Genomic DNA, 20,061 nt, shown 5'->3' on the forward strand with positions numbered 1-20,061 from the left:
CTAAGAAAACAAGTTACTTACTTGGAACTTTGGTTCTCCAGTATTGGAAACTTTCATAGATTCCCATGCTTGTATCATTCCCCGTTGTCGGAATGGGAGTCCCCGGTATACATAAAATAGCAATAGAAACAATTACCAAAACAGACCCTAGGCCGAGGCCCATTCTTGTTTTGCAACCTATCCACCTCTTTTTGTAAAAGAGACCAAAGAAAAAATGAACAACCAATCAGATTAGCCTCACCCCTCCTGCGAGAAGCTCAGAACCTCAGATTTTCGTAGCCATTGTGCAACCACACTACTGAATATGGTAGAGGGTGATCTTTCCCAGGGGAGGAGGGTGGGTCGCATGGGAATCAATGAATGTTTCCAATACTGGAGAACCAAAGTTACAGGTAAGTAACTTGTTTTATAACTCCAGTATTGGAACTTTCGTAGATTCCCATGCTTGTATCAGAGTAGGTAGCAGTAATCAGCACATTTTTGGAACCATGAATGTTATAAAATCAAAAACAAAGTAATAGCATATTCACCATATTGTCAATTTCAATGGTCAATAACATACTTAGAAACTTTAGAAAATATAAACACATGAGGTCCAAAAATGTGCAAGAGCTGAAAAAACAGTAACATGGAAGGAGGGATGAAAGGGAAAGCTCACCACTACTGAAAGAAGTTCCTCAGGACTGTCTGGCCAACTGCTGTGTCACTCTGCGTTGCAGAATCCAGGCAGTAATGCCTTGTAAACATATGGGTACTGCTCCAGGTCGCTGCCCTGCAGATCTCCCAGATAGGAACTCTGGCAAAGAGGACTGTCGAAGAAGAAATTGCCCTCGTGGAGTGAGCATGGACCCGACCTTCCAGGGGACAATACTGATTAGCGCTGGTAATCCAACGAGCAATCCCCTGCTTGGAAAGGGGAAAGCCCTTACGAGGGTTACTATAGGACATAGATAGTTGAGAAAAGTTCCTGAAGTCCTTAGTACATTGGAGATAGAATTTTAAGCACCTCTGAATGTTCAGTGAGTGAAGTGCCTTTTCTGCCGTAGTAGCAGGTTGAGGGAAAAAAGGTTTGAGTATGACCGGCTCATTCAAATGAAAGTCTGAAGGCACTTTCGGTATGAACTTTGGGTTAGAACGCAGTATCACTGTACCCTTTTTGAACTGGAGAAAGGGTTCCTGAATGGTGAGAGCCTGCAAGTCACCCACTCATCTAGCCGAAGTCAAGGCTAGCAGAAGAGCTACCTTCCATTAGAGGAATTTCAACTCCGACCTGTGAATAGGTTCGAAAGGAGGCTTCATGAGTTGGGCGAGAACCAAATTAAGATGCCAAAGAGGAGGAGGAGGCTTGACTGGAGGGAAACCCTCTGAAAAGGCTCTTGAGAAACTGTTTATTAATCCTGGCCGATCAGAGGGAAGGACCTGAAGATGTGCGCCTGAAGAGAGAGATGGCTGCCAGATGCACCTTGATGGACGAGTGAGCCAGTCCCGATTTTGCTAATGAAAGAATATAAGGAAGAACTTCATGCGGTTCCGAATAAAAAGGATGGACACCCTTATGCTGGCACCAAATGCAAAAACGCTTCCACTTCAACTTGTATGTCTTCTTGGGACTTGGGGCTGCTCAGAAGTCATGCCGACTGCTGCAGAGATTGCGGATCCGGATGCCAGACTTGGCCCTGGGACATGGTGAGCAGCGAAGTAATCAGCTGCAACGGAAGTGGAAGGTCCAGGGAAAGAAGATGCAGTTCTGTGACCAAAACTGTCGGGGCCACGCAGGAGCTATCAGAATCATCTTGCAAGGTTCCGCTTTGAGCTTCCTGAGAAGGATGGGGATCAGAGGAATGGGGGGAAAAGCGTAAACAAATGCGCCTGACCAGGCCATTGAAAGCGCATTCCCCAATGATCCCGGATGGTGAAGACTGCTTGCGTAAAATCGGCATTTCTTGTTTTCTGGCGTGGCAAAGAGATCTTTGGAAGGCCTGGCCCATTTGCGAAAAACATTCTGTAGAGTGGATTGGTCCAGTTCCCATTCGTGGCTGGCCCGATTTCAGTCTGCAGAATTGTGTCCGCTGCCTTGTTGTGAATGCCCGGAAGGTGCGCCGACTTGAGAGATATCCCCTGCTGGATTGCCCATTCCCAAATTGTCTGGGCTTCTTGTGACAAAAGTCGAGATCTGGTGCCGCTTTCCTTGTTTATATAATGCATGGCCGTCATATTGTCTGTACGCATTAGAACTGCACATTGCTGTATTCGCGGAAGAAAAGCATGCAAGGCCAGGCGAATCGCTCTGAGCTCCAACAGATTGATTTGTAGAAGACAATGCTGGGGTAGCCAACGGCCGCTTACATGAAGGTCTTGCAAAACTGCTCCCAGACCTCCAGCGAGGCGTCTAAGTATTATCTGAGGAGCAGTGGGCGAGCCTGAAGGAAAGACCCTGAGAAAGGTTTTCCTCGCTCGTCCACCATGATGCAGTATCCGTCATGGCCACGGTAACTGAGACCTTGTCGTCGAGGATCCGTCGACTTGGCGCCACTGCAAGTTCAACTCCTCCTGAAGAGGACACACCGCAACCTGCAGTGAGGGATCAAAGTGATGCAGGAGGAAATGGACCCTAGGAGGGACTTGAAGAGGCGAACCTAAAGTGACTGTCTTTTTAACAGCAGACGGCCCATGACAATCAGCTTTTCTTGCCTCTCCAGGGTCGGAAACGCTTTGTTGATGGACGTGTCCAGAATATCTCCCAAAAATCTGGCAGTTCTGATTGGACAAAGAGTTGATTTTTCTGTGTTGAGAGTTAGTCCCAGATTGTCGAACAGGCGTGTGCACGCTATGACTGATTCTTTTGCTGCGTGCTTGGTAGGAGCCTTCAGCAACTAGTCATCCAGGTAAGGGAAGACTTGATGCTTTTGTATTCGTAGAAAAGCTGCTACCGGAGCCAACATCTTTGTAAAGATCCGCGGAGGAGATCGAAGTCCAAAAGGTAGGACCTTGAACTGAAAGTGGCTCTTGGCTACTGTGAAGCAAGGAACCATCTGTGGGCTGGATGAATGGGTACGTAAAAATAAGCGTCCTCTAGATCCAATGTGGCCATGTAATCCCCTAAATTGAGAAGACGAAGGATGTCCTGCAGAGAAACCATCCGAAAGGACTGCTTGGTGAGATAGGTGTTGAGCTGCCTCAGATCCAGAATAGGGCGCCACTTTTCTAAAGTCTTCTGGACCAGGAAGAACCGGGAGTAGAAACCCTCTCCCCACTGAGAGATAGGGACCGGTTCTATTGCTCCTTTGAGAAGCATATGATGGACTTCCAATTGTAGAAGACGGAGATGTTTTGACACAGTGGTGCAAGGGGGCTTGGAAGATGGTGCTTGGACAAACTCCGGAGTATGGCCGCATTGAATGATCTTCAACACCCAGCGGTCAGATGTTATTTGCTGCCAGTTGCGGAGGTAATGTGATATCCTGCTTCCCACTATTGTTACAGGAGGAGCAGGGACAGTAGTAAGAGCCAGCAAACCGCTATTGACGCTACGAGGAGTCCCTACCCTGGCGTCCTTGTCTTCCTGTGTAAGACGATCTAGAGAAAGAAGAGAATTGATTTTGCCGCTGTTTATAACCCGGACGGTAAAATTGGGAATTTGATTCATATGAGGTATACAGTTGTTGCTGGTATCCTCCTCTATATGTGGCATTATATCTTTCTCTGGCTTCACAGAAGGGGACCTTGCAGTACTGCAGGATCCCTAAGGATTTTGCGGTCTCCCTGTCTTTTTTGATGTCTTGGAGCGCATCATCAACATTTTTCCAAAGAGCGCTTTCCCATGAAAGGGAAGATCCAAGATCTTGTTCTGGACCTCTGGACGGAACCATGTAGCCCGCAGCCAGCCTTGACGCCGAAGGGAGCGGAACGCAATCGTTGGAATCACTTCGGACGACGTTAGTTCTTCCTCCTGAAGAATCTTCTTAGCCTCTTTTTTCGCATCTTCAGGCAATTGGTCCAGATAGGGGGCAAGATCACACTACATCTGGCGATCATAGCGACCAAGTATCGCTAAGGTGTTAGCAGCCCTGACTAATAGACTGGGCATGGAAGAAAACCTCTTGCCCGCGTTATCCAGGCGTCTGCCCTCTTTATCTGGAGGTGTCGTGAGGGGAGCTGAAGGATTTCTCGACTTTCTTTGGGCAGATGACAGAGTCCGGTTTAGTCTGACTGACCAAGCAGGCCGGACTATCGTCTGGAGCCTTATATTTCTTCTCAAGGCGAGGCAATGTTGGAATCACCGTCGCAGGATTCTTCATCACTTTCAACCCCTCATCCCAGACGTGACCAACAATAGGAATAGAGTAAACCACTTTCCTGTAAGGCTCTTTGAAGTCATAGAGGAAGCATTCAGACAGCACTGTGTGCATGGGCATCTCAAACCTCTTTCCGCCCCTCTCCATCAAATTATGGAAATCCACTATGTCTGCAGGGGGGGGAATCAACAGGTGCTGGTGCAGGAGAAGTCGGATCAGAAGTGACATAGTAATCCCTCTCTCCATCTGGATCCGGTATTGCGGCAGTGCCCTGGTCCTCATCAGAGATGTCATCGTGAACGAGAGACACGATAGGTGGTGCTCAAGCATTGGTTGAGGCATTGGCAATTGAGGGGTAACAGGCTGAGCAGGAGGAACAGTAGTAACTGGCACCACAACTGGAACTAGAGGGTGCGTTGCAAATCTCCTCCTTTAGTCCAAAAGCATAGATAGCAAGTCCGCTAGTAAGGAGGAAGGCATGGAGACCATCTCCTGCTGGTCGCCCTCTTGATAATCTGAGGAAGGCTCATATTGCTGCTCCTCCCCGTAATCCTCCTCAGAGTCTGTGTCCTGACACTTGACGTGTAATTGAGAAGACTTAAATGCATAGGCAAAAGGTCCACCATCATCTTCAGATCCCTCTTCTTCCAGGAGGAGTGCCGGAGGTAGAGAAGTCACCCTCCTGGGGGAAGTCATGTCAGGTGTAATTTGGCGCTGTTTGAGAGAAATAGTAATTTTTTCCACAGTTGACGAGGTCGTCGACGGGACCGTTGATGATGATGAGAGAATCGGCGACGATGAAATGGACATCGGCGACGCAGCCGTCGTCGAGACTGTTGACACCCCAGCCTTCGTCGTAGTCGACGTGGGAGCCGTCGTCACCCTTGTTGTCGTGAACATCGACGGCACAGGCACCACCAGCGTCCAAGTCGATGATGCTGAACACTGAAATAGCACTGGAGACTATGAAATCACCGTCGACGAGCCCGTCGACGGAGCCAGAGATGAAAAGGAAGACTGAGGTATGTCGAATATTGTAAAGGTCGTGGAGGTAAATGTCAGCTGGGGTTGCAGTCACGTCTGCTGCCACCCACAATATGTAGAATAATGAGACACTGGCATGATCAATAGGGACACACCATAAGATAATGGAGTGAGCTGCAGAGCTGGAGGCATCGTTTATAGTTGGTTAATAGGTTAAGTTACGCCATATACTTACATAGGGTACAGGGTGGGATGAATCTCTCTGTTTAAGATCTGCATGTTTCACAGTCGGGTGAGAGTGTTTAAGTCTTGCAACTACCGCCGCCCGGCCCCTGGGATGTGGGCTGAACAGGTGTGTTTTACTATCATATCCGAAATGACTTGCTATCCGGCTTGGGTTACGACTCTCTCTGAGTGTGTGTAATGTACCTACCATGGTTTGAAAATAAAAAAAAATTAAAAAAGGAAGACAGACTGTACCTTCGAAGCTTTCGTCGACGGAGTCGTTGACAGCGTCGTTGACGAGTGAACTTTCTTCATCGATTTCACCTCAGAAGAGAGTGAGGAGGGTTTTTTGAAAGTCTTTGGAGCCGCAGGATGAGAAGATGGAGGAACAGAGCTGGATTTCCTCTCAGATATCAATCCTTTTGACAGTCCTTCCCTCTCCTTTACACCTCGGTGAGGAGATTCGCCAGGACTACGCCCTTCTGACCTATTAGAGGTCTTTTTTAAGGCCTTACCAGGACGTTCTGCAGAAGGCGAAGGAGAGGCTCTACCGCTTTCCACAGACCTTAAGATGTAGCAGAGGATGTTTCATCACTGTCACTGGAAACTGGTTCATTCCTTGACTTAAGCTCCTGGAGCCAGGTCAAAAGACGCCCCTCACGGTCTCGAAGAGTTTTTGTAGAAAAAGTGCGGCATATTTTACTGTCTGCTGCCTTGTGGAGCAGGTCTTGAAGGAAAAAAAACTGGTAAAAAAACTGTAGAATTAAGGATAATAGGAAAAAACTGAGCAGAGCTCAGTGGAGACTCCCTAGCACAACGTGCGGTAGAAAATCTGAGGTTCTGAGCTTCTCTCAGGAGGGTTCTAAGGGGTGAGGCCATTTTTTTGGGTCTGTTTTACAAAAAGAGGTGGATAGGTTGCAAAAGAAGAATGGGCCTAGGCATAGGTTCTATTTTAGTAATGGTTTCTATTGCTATTTTATGCATACCGGGACTCCCATTCCGACGACGGGGAATGATACAAGCATGGGAATCTATGAAAGTTCCAATACTGGAGTAAACTAGACTTCTCCAACTACCTGTAAGCGGCTCTCCTATATGCATCCCAGCCCTAAATTGTAACCTTTTGCTTGGTTGAATTAAAATATGTGTGCCAAAATTGTGTATTTGTGATGAAATTGTATATATTTTCAGGCCTCATAAGCTTTTGTTTGCAGAAAAATAGCTACATTTCTTAAGTTTATGTAAGGCTGATATTTTAGTGATAAATCATGTGGGGAGACTTATTACGAATCTTATTACTTTTGCGCAATGGCACTGCGCTGTGGCGGTCATGTATTACCTACATATGGGCATTCCAAATAGAAAAATATTTTTTTACATTACTGCTGGCAACCCTGCCTGGTGTAGAGTGATCACTTTGGTTAAGCTTGCATATGGTGGCCACTAATGTAATCTTGTCTGATGTGGTCATTATCACTATATTAATATTAGTAGCTCACAATTATTTTAACTGCACATAAGTAGCTCGTATTACACAAAAGGTTTGAGATCCCTGCCTTAAACTCTTTACTACAGCAAGTTTAAAGAGGCATACACAACAAGCACAAAGTAACAGTGCCTACAGCCCCATTTAGGGACTACATCAAAATGCAGCAATAATCCCCAAATGCAGTAATACTTATTTTGTTGCTTTTTTCACTGGATTTAAATGTATACCACAAGAGCAAAGACACATTAATCGAAACCAGCATTGGATCAAAAAGCGCATGATTAGATTGACTCAGTTTAAGAGATTCTCATGAAATGTGTCCATCAAAAATTCACATCAGAATTGACTGAGCCTTTCCATAATAGGAAGCTTAAAACTAAGGTAAGTAGTTCTCATTTTGATATAATACCAGGGTTATGTACTTGCCATAAAAGGCAAGTTAGGGATAACATATGGAAAGCAACATCTGCTAATTCTTCACTGAAAAAAAGAAAACTATGCTGAAACATGTGTCTATGGAGATGCACAGCACCAACAACAGGCCTCGAAAAATCCATTCGCCCTCAAATTTTAGCAGGTCTAGCTATTTTTAGCACTTACTTGACCCTGTTGGTGAGTAAAACTTAGTAAGTCTAAAGAAAATCCCTAAAATAGTATTTAGAGATTGCGGCATGCAAGGGACAAATGTTCTTTTTTGTCCACAAAACCCATAGACTTATTGTAAGGGGACACACCAGAAACCAAAGTATGACGTTTACAATCTTTTATTAAAAATAAAAAAAATTGATATTAAAATGTCAGAAAAAATCAATCAATTCTTCTGAAAACATACAGTTCTATTAAAAAAATCCAATGGCAACAATGTAAATTACATTTCATACAAATAAAAATTGTTAAAAAGACGCATAAATCACAAATTCTAAAATTGAAACAACAAGGGTTGCAAAAGGATCTAAACGTGAGACATACAAAATATAATACAGTAATAGCAGTAGCACAAAATATACAGAACAAAAACCCCACTTGTAATACTCGCTTGAATATTGTATCAACTGATCTATGGGATCCAATAGCCTTAGTAGGTTTGCATTTTTATACCACAGTTGTCAAATGTGCATACAGTTGGTATCTTCTAGGCTTTGTTGGATTCTCTATCTTTTCCGGGCGTCGACGCGTTTCTGTGTTAGTACCCTTGATGCGGTCACACCTTCCTCAGGACAATTAATAATGGGGTCCTCAGTTTCACAAAGAAAAAGTTTCTTTCTGTGTATTAAAGAAATATCTATCATTATGGTACACCAGAGATTTTAAACTCATTAACTTATAGCATTTACATCTACATTTCCATCCTGACACGCATTTTACCTTTCCATGTCATAAGAGAACCGATATCTATAAGTGGTTTCACTGTAGATGTCTATACTCCTCGCAAGATGTCAGTTTCGCACTTCAAATGGTCCCTGTGGTCTCCACATTTTATTATCTAAATATCACCATTAGTAAAAGCGAAGTCACAAAAGTGCTAACCCTTTTCATACAGGCATTACAGACATGTGTCGTACTGATGAATTTGTATCACCTTACATTATACCGTAACTTTATAAGCCTCCAACCCTCCGTAATACTTTGGTCAATGGCATTTTTTGGGGTGGGTATGTGTAAGGAAACCTTTTGGTTCCTAGTGACGTTCTGGATGGTAGAAGGGTAAATAGGGCTCCCTTTCTGGTCTAATCTGGTTTTTAGTTAATAATTAATAATTAATATAAACAACCAGAATCATCTTGCCCTATGATAGAACAACAATTAGCATGATATTTGATTTTTTAATTTCTAATTCTTCGGATAGATCATATAAATAACTAACCTGTAGGGATCTTGACAAAAAGGCACGATAGTGTACTTAAGGTCTCCCTTAGCAGCCAGTTTTCCTGGGTTCTTGAGATGTATCTTTATGTTGCGAGATGTAGATCATTTTTGTCTATCAAACATAATTATTATGCCAGTTACCTTTCAGCCTTATCTTACTTTTCATTCTACTCGTTAGTGCTTATGCCTAATGTCTAGCTTACCTTATACTGGTGAGTTAAGCCTTTTCAATTATTCCGTATATTGGTGGATATTCTAGTGGAGCCTTCCGCTCTTCGGATTCCACGTATAGATACTTCGTGGGTATCTGTTGTTTAAAAGTGGGTATAATTCTGGCTTGATTTCTATTCGTATATATTATACCGAACCCCCTCACACTCCCAAAGTTCTTAGCATTCTGTTGGGTAGCTTACCTTTTCTTATATTTAAAGACGATTTCCCACAAATGTCCTCGGTTACAGGGGGTGGCTGCTTTGGGCGTTTATCAGCGGTTCCAAAACCTGATATGGTCTAAAGAGAAGAGCAAGGTAATGATAGCTCTACTTATTTTGACGATATACACCATATTTCCTATTGTTGTTTATATTAATTATTAATTATTAACTAAAAACCAGATTGGACCAGAAAGGGAGCCCCATTTACCCTTCTACCATCCAGAACGTCACTAGGAACCAAAAGGTTTCCTTACACATACCCACCCCAAAAAATGCCATTGACCAAAGTATTACGGAGGGTTGGAGGCTTATAATGTTACGGTATATTGTAAGGTGATACAAATTCATCAGTACGACACATGTCGGTAATGCCTGTATGAAAAGGGTTAGCACTTTTGTGACTTCGCTTTTACTAATGGTGATATTTAGATAATAAAATGTGGAGACCACAGGGACCATTTGAAGTGCGAAACTGACATCTTGCGAGGAGTATAGACATCTACAGTGAAACCACTTATAGATATCGGTTCTCTTATGACATGTAAAGGTAAAATGCGTGTCAGGATGGAAATGTAGATGTAAATGCTATAAGTTAATGAGTTTAAAATCTCTGGTGTACCATAATGATAGATATTTCTTTAATACACAGAAACTTTTTCTTTGTGAAACTGAGGACCCCATTATTAATTGTCCTGAGGAAGGTGTGACCGTATCAAGGGTACTAACACAGAAACGCATCGACGCCCGGAAAAGATAGAGAATCCAACAAAGCCTAGAAGATACCAACTGTATGCACATTTGACAACTGTGGTATAAAAATGCAAACCTACTAAGGCTATTGGATCCCATAGATCAGTTGATACAATATTCGAGCGAGTATTACAAGTGGGGTTTTTGTTCTGTATATTTTGTGCTACTGATATTACTGTATTATATTTTGTATGTCTCACGTTTAGATCCTTTTGCAACCCTTGTTGTTTCAATTTTAGAATTTGTGATTTATGCGTCTTTTTACCAATTTTTATTCGTATGAAATGTAATTTACATTGTTGACATTGGATTTTTTTAATAGAACTGTATGTTTTCAGAAGAATTGATTGATTTTTTCTGACATTTTAATATCAATTTTTTTTATTTTTAATAAAAGATTGTGAGAGCGCAAATTGAGAAAAAAATCGAAGTGCACCATATTTACAAGCACGTTGCATCAGTTTAGTAAAAAGTGCATAAGAGTGTCGAATTTATAGAGAGAAAATACATAAGAGTGTTTAATTAAAATAGAATACATATATCAGTGTGAAAAGCTAATGTAGAAGTGTGTAGAGATGTTAGAATGATGTTGAAATCCCATGTTATGTGGCTGTTGTAGAGGAGAATGTAATACTGATAAACGTAGAAATGTGTAGGCCACATGGCAGTTCACAGAGAATGAAAGGGGCTGTTATACTTTCACATGATATGGATTTTAATGTTGTTGTAATTCAAAGTATTATTGATCATAGAACTGAAATATATGTTTTATAGAAGTGTTTCATATAACCATTGTGTGTAATAAGTTAGAATATTGTTTAGACTAAGAAATTAAATGTTTACAGAGTGCACAGGCCCGTTTCATATAATTCTAATAGGCCTGAATAGATAAGGACATTTCTTTTGATCTGCATGTGTTAGTTAGAGGAATGTCATGTTAAGCATAAATTGCGGAGCCTGCTCGAAGGTTTACGACTTAGAAGATACGGTGGAGGCCGGAATTTGGGGCCCACTGTACAAGTGTCTGATTGCAGGTGCGAGGAGGTTCCAATCAAGAGAGTGATGAATAGAGTTTTGTGATGAATAGAGTTTTGTTCAGGGAGCCAGGCCTGGAGGCTTCAGGAATTTCCTGGGGGGTACCGTCCTGCCGGAGAAAAGCCTGAGAAGCAAGGTCAACGCTAACGATGGGCCCAGAGGAGGATCAGCATGGAAAATGCCAGAACTGACACCACGTGAGGGGCGTCTCTAAAGGGCGTTTCTATTGTAAATGTGATTTTTGTATTAGGGACAGCACCCCTGGGTGGAGTTAGGGCAGATGGTCTGAGGAACCTAAGAGAGCGGATGGGTAGGCAGATAGGATAACTGCGAGACACCGATTTACAACGAAGACTAAGGGAAGTGAGTGATCTTCTTTGGAAGTCACCACGACTGACACCTTTTTTAGGTTAAGATTTTACTAAGTAGGGATGTCACTTAGTCTAGTAGTGTAGGGACAGTCTAATCTGGATTTTCTTCCTTTCTGTAAATGACTCATAAGCTACAGCTTGTGTCTATTCTTGCAACTCTGATGATTTTCGAATTGGTTTTGGTGATATTCTTCTGCCGACTAAGAGCATTTAGAAAATTTATGTTTGTATTGATACCAGTATATCTTTTGAACCTTATTTTGAGATGTTTGTATCTCCAGTTAACTTTGGCTTTATAATAAACTTTTAAACTTATTCGTAGTAAGTGGTTCTTTAGAGTGGTGTAAGTCCTTAACTGATTGACCTAGTAGTGGATTGCCTTTTACTTTATGACAGGTATCAACGGTTCAGTCGACCTGAGTTGGGATCTAGACCTATAACAATAGATCAGAAATCCCGCCGTAACAGTTGTAAACGTCATACTTTGGTTTCTGGTGTGTCCCCTTACAATAAGTCTATGGGTTTTGTGGACAAAAAAGAACATCTGTCCCTTGCATGCCGCAATCTCTAAATACTATTCCAGGGATTTTCTTTAGACTTACTTGGTCATATAGTACCCTGTTCCCTGGAACACGAAGGGTCTTCTCTCTTATCTTAACTGGTGAGTAAAACTTATGCTGGAAGAAATAGGTGTTCTGTTCATTCAGAAAGTTTTACCTTGACACATTTGCCAACTGCGCAAGCAAGGACAGAGGTTAAATATCAGTTTTTCTTTTTACTAATTGTTGCGCATGTGTTCCTATAAAATGGTGTTTACTTTTCTTTCTCTTTTTACAGTTAAGGTTTTTTTCAAGTGAGATATTTGACAATAATTGTGAAACAAAATGGAGTAAAATTTCAGTTTTTTTCTCTAAAACAAAATTTGAACAGCTTGTAAATGAATAGTACAAGTAGATCAGAAATTATGAAAGAACTTTTTTTTGTAATTCAGAAGTGTGATGCAACCAAAGATTTAAAGTGGAGGAAAACAAATCAGAACACTTTACTTGGTGATGTGCAAATGACAAATATTTGCAGAAACTTTATTTCCAAACACTGTACACAATATAGTTTTAAAACCACATGTCAGTGACAAATTTTGTGACCATTTCAATGTAAAATCTGCTTTCAAATAACAGTGGGCTGCTACTTTATGCTTTACTTATGTATTTATTAAAGATGATAGTTTTTAAACATGAAGTGAGAGACATTCCTGGCCAAGCCCTGATGACAATGCATTTAATGAACTAAGAGCCAAGTCTGCAGTCAAGTGTATCTTATATGTGGCTAGATTTGCATTCTATATGGAGCAAATGTTTAGTCTATTAAATCAAAGAAAAGCATTTTCTGTACAGAAGAGTGCTGTACTTGAGTATTTGAAGGTGCTTTCATATGTGATAAAGAAGAAAATGGCATGGTGCACAGTGAATGCAAATACTTGCCCAGGATCACATAATTTGAAACCAGTTTATGGGTCAAGAGCATTATAATTAGGGCTCCCGGTTTTCCGTTTAAACTGATTTTTACATATAAATACAGACGGAAAACAAGTTTTCCTTTGTCTGTATTTGTATGAAAAAACGGGAAAATACTAGCACATTTTGTGGCGCTGCCCTGCTCCAGCAGAGAGTTGAAAAACAGGTATGGTGATTGGCCACAGAGTAAGTATCGCCTCTGGATTGGTGTTATCGGTATTTATGGGGTGAGAAAAAGCCATTCAAGAAACAACAAGGCCTCGTTAAAAGTGAATGGTCTTTTAAAGACCAGTGAAGTACCGGGGTGTTTTTAACAAAGAAAGTCGCATCCAGTTCCTGTGTGGGAAGAGCCAGTGCGGAGCTGAGCAGAGTCAGCCTTCGGAAAATTGCTGAGTGCATCGGGGCATGGGCTGTTTGTAAAATTATCAGCATGAACTAGGAAACATCATGTGCATGTTACTATAACAACTTTCGTGCAGTCCAAATAAATAAAGCATTAACAAGCGCCCACTAACTGTATTTTTGTCAATGCCTTCAATACAAGAGTAGTGAAATAATATTGATTTCAATCTTAGAAAAGGCTCAGTCCCAAACTATGATGCCCAATAGCGTGACTTATTTTTAAATCACAGCAGGATTATATTTTAATGATAACAGGCCTTTCCATTCGCTGTATATTTAAGAATGTTTGAATGTGAACAATGAATTGGGGCTTGCTCCAGTCGGGCCTGGTGCTAGATCCCCCTCCTGTCTCCCTTCTGGTGTGATACAGCATCAATCACGCTTTTAACAATTCAACTTGACACGTCTGTACAGACTCAAATCGAAGAGACAGTAAAATCAGCCCCCTTCGCACCTTTCATTTACTTATTGCCTTTCGTGACCAGCTAGCTTCCCTCTGTCCAAGGGGGGAGGTTTTTGCTTACGTTTTCGGTGCACCCCCAACGCCCCAGTTCTGGAAGGAAGTGCAGAGCTGTCACCGTGTGAACTCGGCCTGCTCCCCTCCCCTCCTGCTCCAATATCTGCACTGTGGGCCTTGCAATGATATTAGTTTTTCCAAATTCAAAAATGATAACATGCAGTTTAGAAAGCAGTGCTGGGCACATTAAGACATGCTTTTTCCGGCAGCATACTAATCTTGTCTAGTGCATAATTTGAACTGAGTTGCTACCAGGTGTTTAGAGCGCAGCACAATTGGGTTGTAGATGAAGGCAGTGTGAGTTTCTCTCAGTGGGGCAGTATGGTGTTCAGTGAGGGAGAGGATGTGGCACGCTGTGCCAATGCAGAAACTGCAAGGCTCTGAGACAAATGCTTTTTGATAGCACTTTTAGGCGTATTTGGGACATTCTACGAATGGCAAAGTTTTCAGATGAATGTATTGTGTTGACCAATAACAAACAAGTGCATGTGTGCATTGTCAATTTACATAAATGTGGAAAAATACTAGCTGCAGTGTCGTCTTTTACTTGTGGGAAAAATAAATGTGAATAAATACAGATAAAATGTCCCAAAAATAAATATGGATAAATACAGACGGAAATGGCAAAAAAATAAATACCATAAAACCGGGAGCCCTAATTATAATTAGGTCGAGTAGATTATTTAAATCACTAGACCTGCAAATTTAGTAAAATTTTTGGGATTTTTCGAGCCAGAAAAACTAAATACTGTTACTGAAGTAAGTGTTATCATGCACTGCATTTATCACGATGCACTAGGAAGAACTGACTGCTGGAATGTGAGGTAGTGTGCTCCACCCTCTTTTTGTTAAGCTGAATGTGGCTTTGCGTAAATCCATTTAAGACACTAGGAAAATATTTTTGCACAGAGAAGTCAGTGACAAAAACATATCAGACGGTAAGGTGTAGTTGAGCGCCAGGATGCTCCTTGGAGCTACAGTGCGCTATATAAATATCCCTACATAAACATAAACATGGTAAAACATACCTACATTCTACAAAGTGTGGTATGTCATAATCAATATTGGCAAACAAATACTAAAAGTGATGTTAAACAGACAGAATCCCAAGAACATAATCCACTAAAAACAATTTCTACAATAGTAACACTCATTACAGCAGCGTGTCAGTGGGTGGCATCGGTCAACTCCACATCCGTCGAAGTCGTGGTCGCCGGAATGACTCGAGGTGTCTGGTTAGATGCAGCCCTGCGCGCTGCCGTAAGTTCTGACACAACTTTTCACACCAGAAGCACAGAGCCATGCAAGACACTGACCAGTGGTGCACAAAACTAGGGCCCTGGAAGGGAGTCCCTTTCCCTAGAAGTCAGTTTGCGGAATGGGGAGAATAGGTGTGGCGGTAAGAAATCTTTAACTACATATGTCTCTTACAGATATATCGTTATCAAACGTAAGTAACTTGTTCATCTGAAAGAGACTGTAGTTATAGATTCCTTACCTTAGAAAAAATACCCCAGCAATGCCAACCCCGGAGGTGGGTCTCTGAACTAAGTTCACACCAGGAAGTCCTGGAAAACATAACGGTCAAAAAAAGCGGTCTCTTAGGACTTGGCTGCCCAGGCAGTAATGCTTAGTAAACATGTGAAAGGATGCCCACGTAGCTACCTGACAGTTGTCAAGGAAGGGAACTCCATGTTCAAAAGCAGTAGTGGCTGCCGTATCCCTAGTAGAGTGAGCACGCAGTCCCACTGGAGGTTCCTTTTTAGCCAAAGAATTGCAGATCTTAATGCATAGAACAACCCATCGCGAGATGCTACAATTATGCACTGCCCGCCCTTTCTTAGCACCCACATAACCCACGTAGAGTTGATTGCCAACCCGGAAGTCCTTTGTGCGGTCAAGGTAGAAAGACAGTGCATGTTTTGGGTCCAGACGGTGGAGTCTCTCCTCCTCTCTGAAGGGTGCGGAGGCGGGAAGAAGGTGGGCAATGTGATGGCCTGACCTATGTGGGAAGAGGTAACCACTTTGGGCAGAAAAGAGGGCCTTATACGGAGAACTACTTTTTCGGGATGGACAGCAAGAAAGGGAGGTTTGGAAGATAAGGCCTGAAGCTCACTCACCCTGCGAGCAGAGGTGATGGCAAGCAAGAAAGCAGACTTCAAAGTAAGGAAGACGAAGAGGACAATTATGTAGTGGCTAAAAGGGAGCACACATAAGATAAATGAAGACAAGGTTCAAGTCCCACTGGGGCATTACGAAAGAAGGAGAAAAGAGATGAGTAATGCCCTTCAGAAATCTGTTAACGATTGGGGACTTGAAAACAGAAGGCTGATCAGGAAGGCGAAGAAAGGTCAAAATGGCTGAAAGATAGCCTTTAAGAGTGCCCAGAGCAGAGCCCCACTGGGCCAAAAAAATAATGAAGAGGAGAACCTCTTAAAGAGGGGCAGAAAGGGGATTCACAGCCCTTGCTGTGCATCTTGCCACAAATTTTTTCCATCTAGAGGCATATACTGTATTAGTGGAGGGACGCCTGGTTGCCAAGATGACATTACAGACTTCGGGAGGAAGGTCAAAAGCTGTCAACTGTCACTGCTCAATCCCCACACAAGGAGGTAGAGGCTGGACAGGTTCGGGTGAAGAACTGTCCCCTGCTGCTGCGACAGAAAATCCTCCCGAAGAGGCAACCTGATCGGAGGATCGATGGCCATGTTCAAGAGCTCGGAGTACCAGACTCTTCGTGCCCAGTCCGGAACCACAAGAATGACTTGGGCCCAGTCGTGCTTGATCTTCTTCAGAACTCCGGGCAGAAGTTGCACAGGCGGAGAGGCATACAGGGAGCCGCAATTCCACTTGTGACGAAAGGCATCGCCGAGCGAGTGCTGCCTTGGAAACTCCAACACGCAGAACTGCTGACATTGCGAGTTCTCTTCGGTGGTGAATAGAAATAACCAAGGAGCTCCCCACTGCTGAAAGAGACCTTGCGCCACCTCCGAGTAAGGACGGCATTCGTGATTCATCATGCACAGGTGGCTGAGTTCGTTTGCCCTGGCGTTCAAGGAACCTGCCAGGTTTTGAACCACCTGAGATATGCCCTCATGTTTCAGCCATGTCCAAAGGCGAAGGGCCTCTTGACACTGGATCCATGACCCCACCCCGCCCTGTTTGTTGCAGTACCACATGGAGGTGGGGTTGTCCGTGAACACCAGCACTACTCTCCCTTTGACAGAAGGAAGGAATGCCTTCATTGCAAGATGAATCGCTGGAAGCTTCAGAAGGTTGATGTGGGGCCCGGACTCCGCCGGAGACCAGAGGCCTCTGATCTTCGCCTCTCTCAGGAGTGATGTATCTGTCACCACTGTGAACTCTGGTTGGGGAAGGGAGAGGGATCTGCTGTGGCATCGATCCTGGTTCTGGAGCCACCACTGCATCTGATGTTCAGTCCCTCCGAGATCTGGACAACATCGGAAAGATTCCCCTGATGCTGCACCCACTCTAACTTCAGGTCCCACTGTAGAGCCCGCATACGCCACCTGGTATGATCAGCCAGCAGGATGCAGGAGGCCCAGCAGCCTCTATCCCCGAAATCCAGGACAGAGGCTGAAAAATCAGTATCATAGCCCGAATATCCCAGACTAACTGCTCGGGAGGATAGGCCTAAAACTGCGCTGTATCCAGAACTGCTCTGATAAAAAGGAGTTTCTGAAAGGGAGTCAGGTGCGACTTCGGCATGTTGATAGTGAACCTCAGCGAATGCAGGAGGTCCGCTGTAGTCTAGGGGTGGGGGATGACAGTCTAGGGCCAGCCACCTTTAACAGCCAGTCATCGAGATGAGGGAAGACTGGAATCCCTGATCAGCGCAAATGAGCTGCGACCAACGCCATCACTTTCGTGAACACCCAAGGTGCGCTGGTAAGGCCAAAGGGGAGCACGGTATACTGAAAATGCTCATGGCCTACCGTGTAACGCCGCTGGGCAGGCAGGACGAGAATGTGAAAATAATCGTCCTGCAAGCCCAACGCTACCATCCAGTCTCCAGGGTAGAGGGCTGACAAGATTTGAACTAAGCTGTTGATGTCCCTGAGGTCCAAGATAGGACGCAGGCCTTTGTCCTTCTTGGGTACCAGGAGCAACCACAACTTTCTGGCACAGGGACACGTTTGATGGTTCCCTTGGCCAAGAGAGCCGTAACTTCCTGGCTGGAAAATGCCAGACGATCCTCCGATATGCGAAGGATTGTTGGTGGCATGGTGGGAGGAGTAGTCTCGAAGGGGAGGGAGTAGCCTCTTTGGACTATTTACAAAACCCACCTGTCCGACTGATGTTGCACCAGTGGGGGAGGTGATGGCAGATCCTGCCACCCACTGCCACCCACTGGCAACCGGTGGCCCTGAAAGATCAGACTAGGAAGGTTTGGAGGCTGCTGCAGAGGGAGCATTGGTGGACTGGCCTGCACCCTGGCCCCCCGACCCACAAAGCTGGGCCCCATGTCCCCAGCCGCACAGAGGCAGAGTAGCTTGTGCATGCATGTGGCTTTGGGTGTAACATGGTGGGGCACCCCTTCCGTAGCCACAAAAGGAGCAAAAGGCAGACTATATGGGGCGAGAGGTGGCAACGAGGCCATAGTATCTGGCCCTAGAGTCCTTGAAACACTTGAGCGCGTTGTCCGCCTTGTCACTAAACAGGCGACAGCCATCAAAAACCATGTCCAAAAGGGTCGATTGTGGAACAAACTACCCAGGCGGTAATTCTAAGATATACAACAATATTAAAAGGACCAACACTATTGTTGAACAGTTTCTTAGTAGTATCAAAGTTTATTACAGTCACATAAAATTTTTTACATGTATCATACATTAATGGTTAAAAATATACCTTCCCTAGAAAGTACACATGCATAAATGTTATCATAAAAATTCGTGGACATGAAGAATTAAGTTGTGTGTCGACGCGTTTCGGCGACCAGCGCCTTTCTCAAGACCAATTACAACTTTCTGAAAATAAAAACAATAATGAGTATATCGTTTATAGTAAATCATTACAATGTTATCTAGACATGGATGAAATATTTAAAAACAGCCTATATACACAATACATTTTCTATAAACTAAAAAGAACTGTTCAACCAACTATGGTCTAAGGTCCTAAAATAATCTAAGCGCAACTGATAATCTGACAAAATAGTATAACATAAATAACATAATATAACCTCTATTGTAGCTTTGTATTATTAGACTTGTTACTGTAGGTCCTAGGATGGCATGCAACAGGATTGATACATGATTCGACAAGGGTCGATTGGACATCCCTAGAAAAGCCTGAGGACCTCATCCAGGAGTAGCGTCTCAGGCTTCTGACGTTGAAATCATTCTACCCAGTGAGTCAGCGGTATCCAGCCAACACCGAATAGTGAACTTTACTGTGTCTCTACCCTCTGCGACAGCGCAGGTAAACACGGTCCAGGGCACTGTGGCAGCACTTGCACGACCGTGTACCACACAGTGTGTGTGTGTGTGTAACGGTCCAAGAGACATGCGGTGTACACCGACCGCAGTCCTAAGCTGATGGAAGAAAACATCTTCTTCCCAAGATGGTCCAGCTTCTTGGATTCCCTATCTGGGGGAGCTGTAGGGGATGGGCCTTTTGAGGTTGGGGCTTGGACCACCAAGTTCTGGGGGCGTAGGCTGTTGATAGATGAAAAATAGGTCACCTGGGGCCGGGCGGTTGGTGTCGGGCAATCATCCTGTCCTGTGCTGGGCTTCGACCAAGTGCCCAGAAGGATGTCAATGAGGGTCTCATTGAAAGGCAGCAGGGGCTCTGAAAAGGCTGCTGCCGGCTGAAGCACCTCCGTCAGGAGCTTAGTCCTGACTGCCACCTTAGGAAGCTCAAGGCCCAAGGCCTCAGCCGCCCTACGCAACACCACAGCGTAGGAACTCCCTCCTCCGTAGCCACGGTAGGGGGACAAAGCATACCAAGTTCTAGAGAGGCATCCAGACCACTGACATCACCCAACTCCTCTCTCCAGTCTGGCCCTTCAAGCTGGTCTGTTAGAGGGTCAACACACCCCTCCCAGTCCTCCTCTAGCTGCCAGTCAGAGTGGTAGGGAACGCCAGGGAAGAAAGCGGTAAAAAAGTACCCTCTGGCGCCGGTACCGGCGTCTGTTGACGTTGGCCAGGTGCTGT

General features: G+C 44.0%; 1 protein-coding gene across 3 annotated transcripts in view; it reads right to left on the minus strand.

Annotated features, from left to right (window-relative positions):
- The window catches only part of TBCD (tubulin folding cofactor D), a 2,437,462-nt gene that overhangs the window by 1,034,598 nt on the left and 1,382,803 nt on the right, over window positions 1-20,061 (minus strand). The window lies entirely within an intron of this gene.

This window comes from Lissotriton helveticus, chromosome 7, assembly GCF_964261635.1.
Source record: "Lissotriton helveticus chromosome 7, aLisHel1.1, whole genome shotgun sequence".
Lineage (NCBI taxonomy): Eukaryota > Metazoa > Chordata > Amphibia > Caudata > Salamandridae > Lissotriton > Lissotriton helveticus.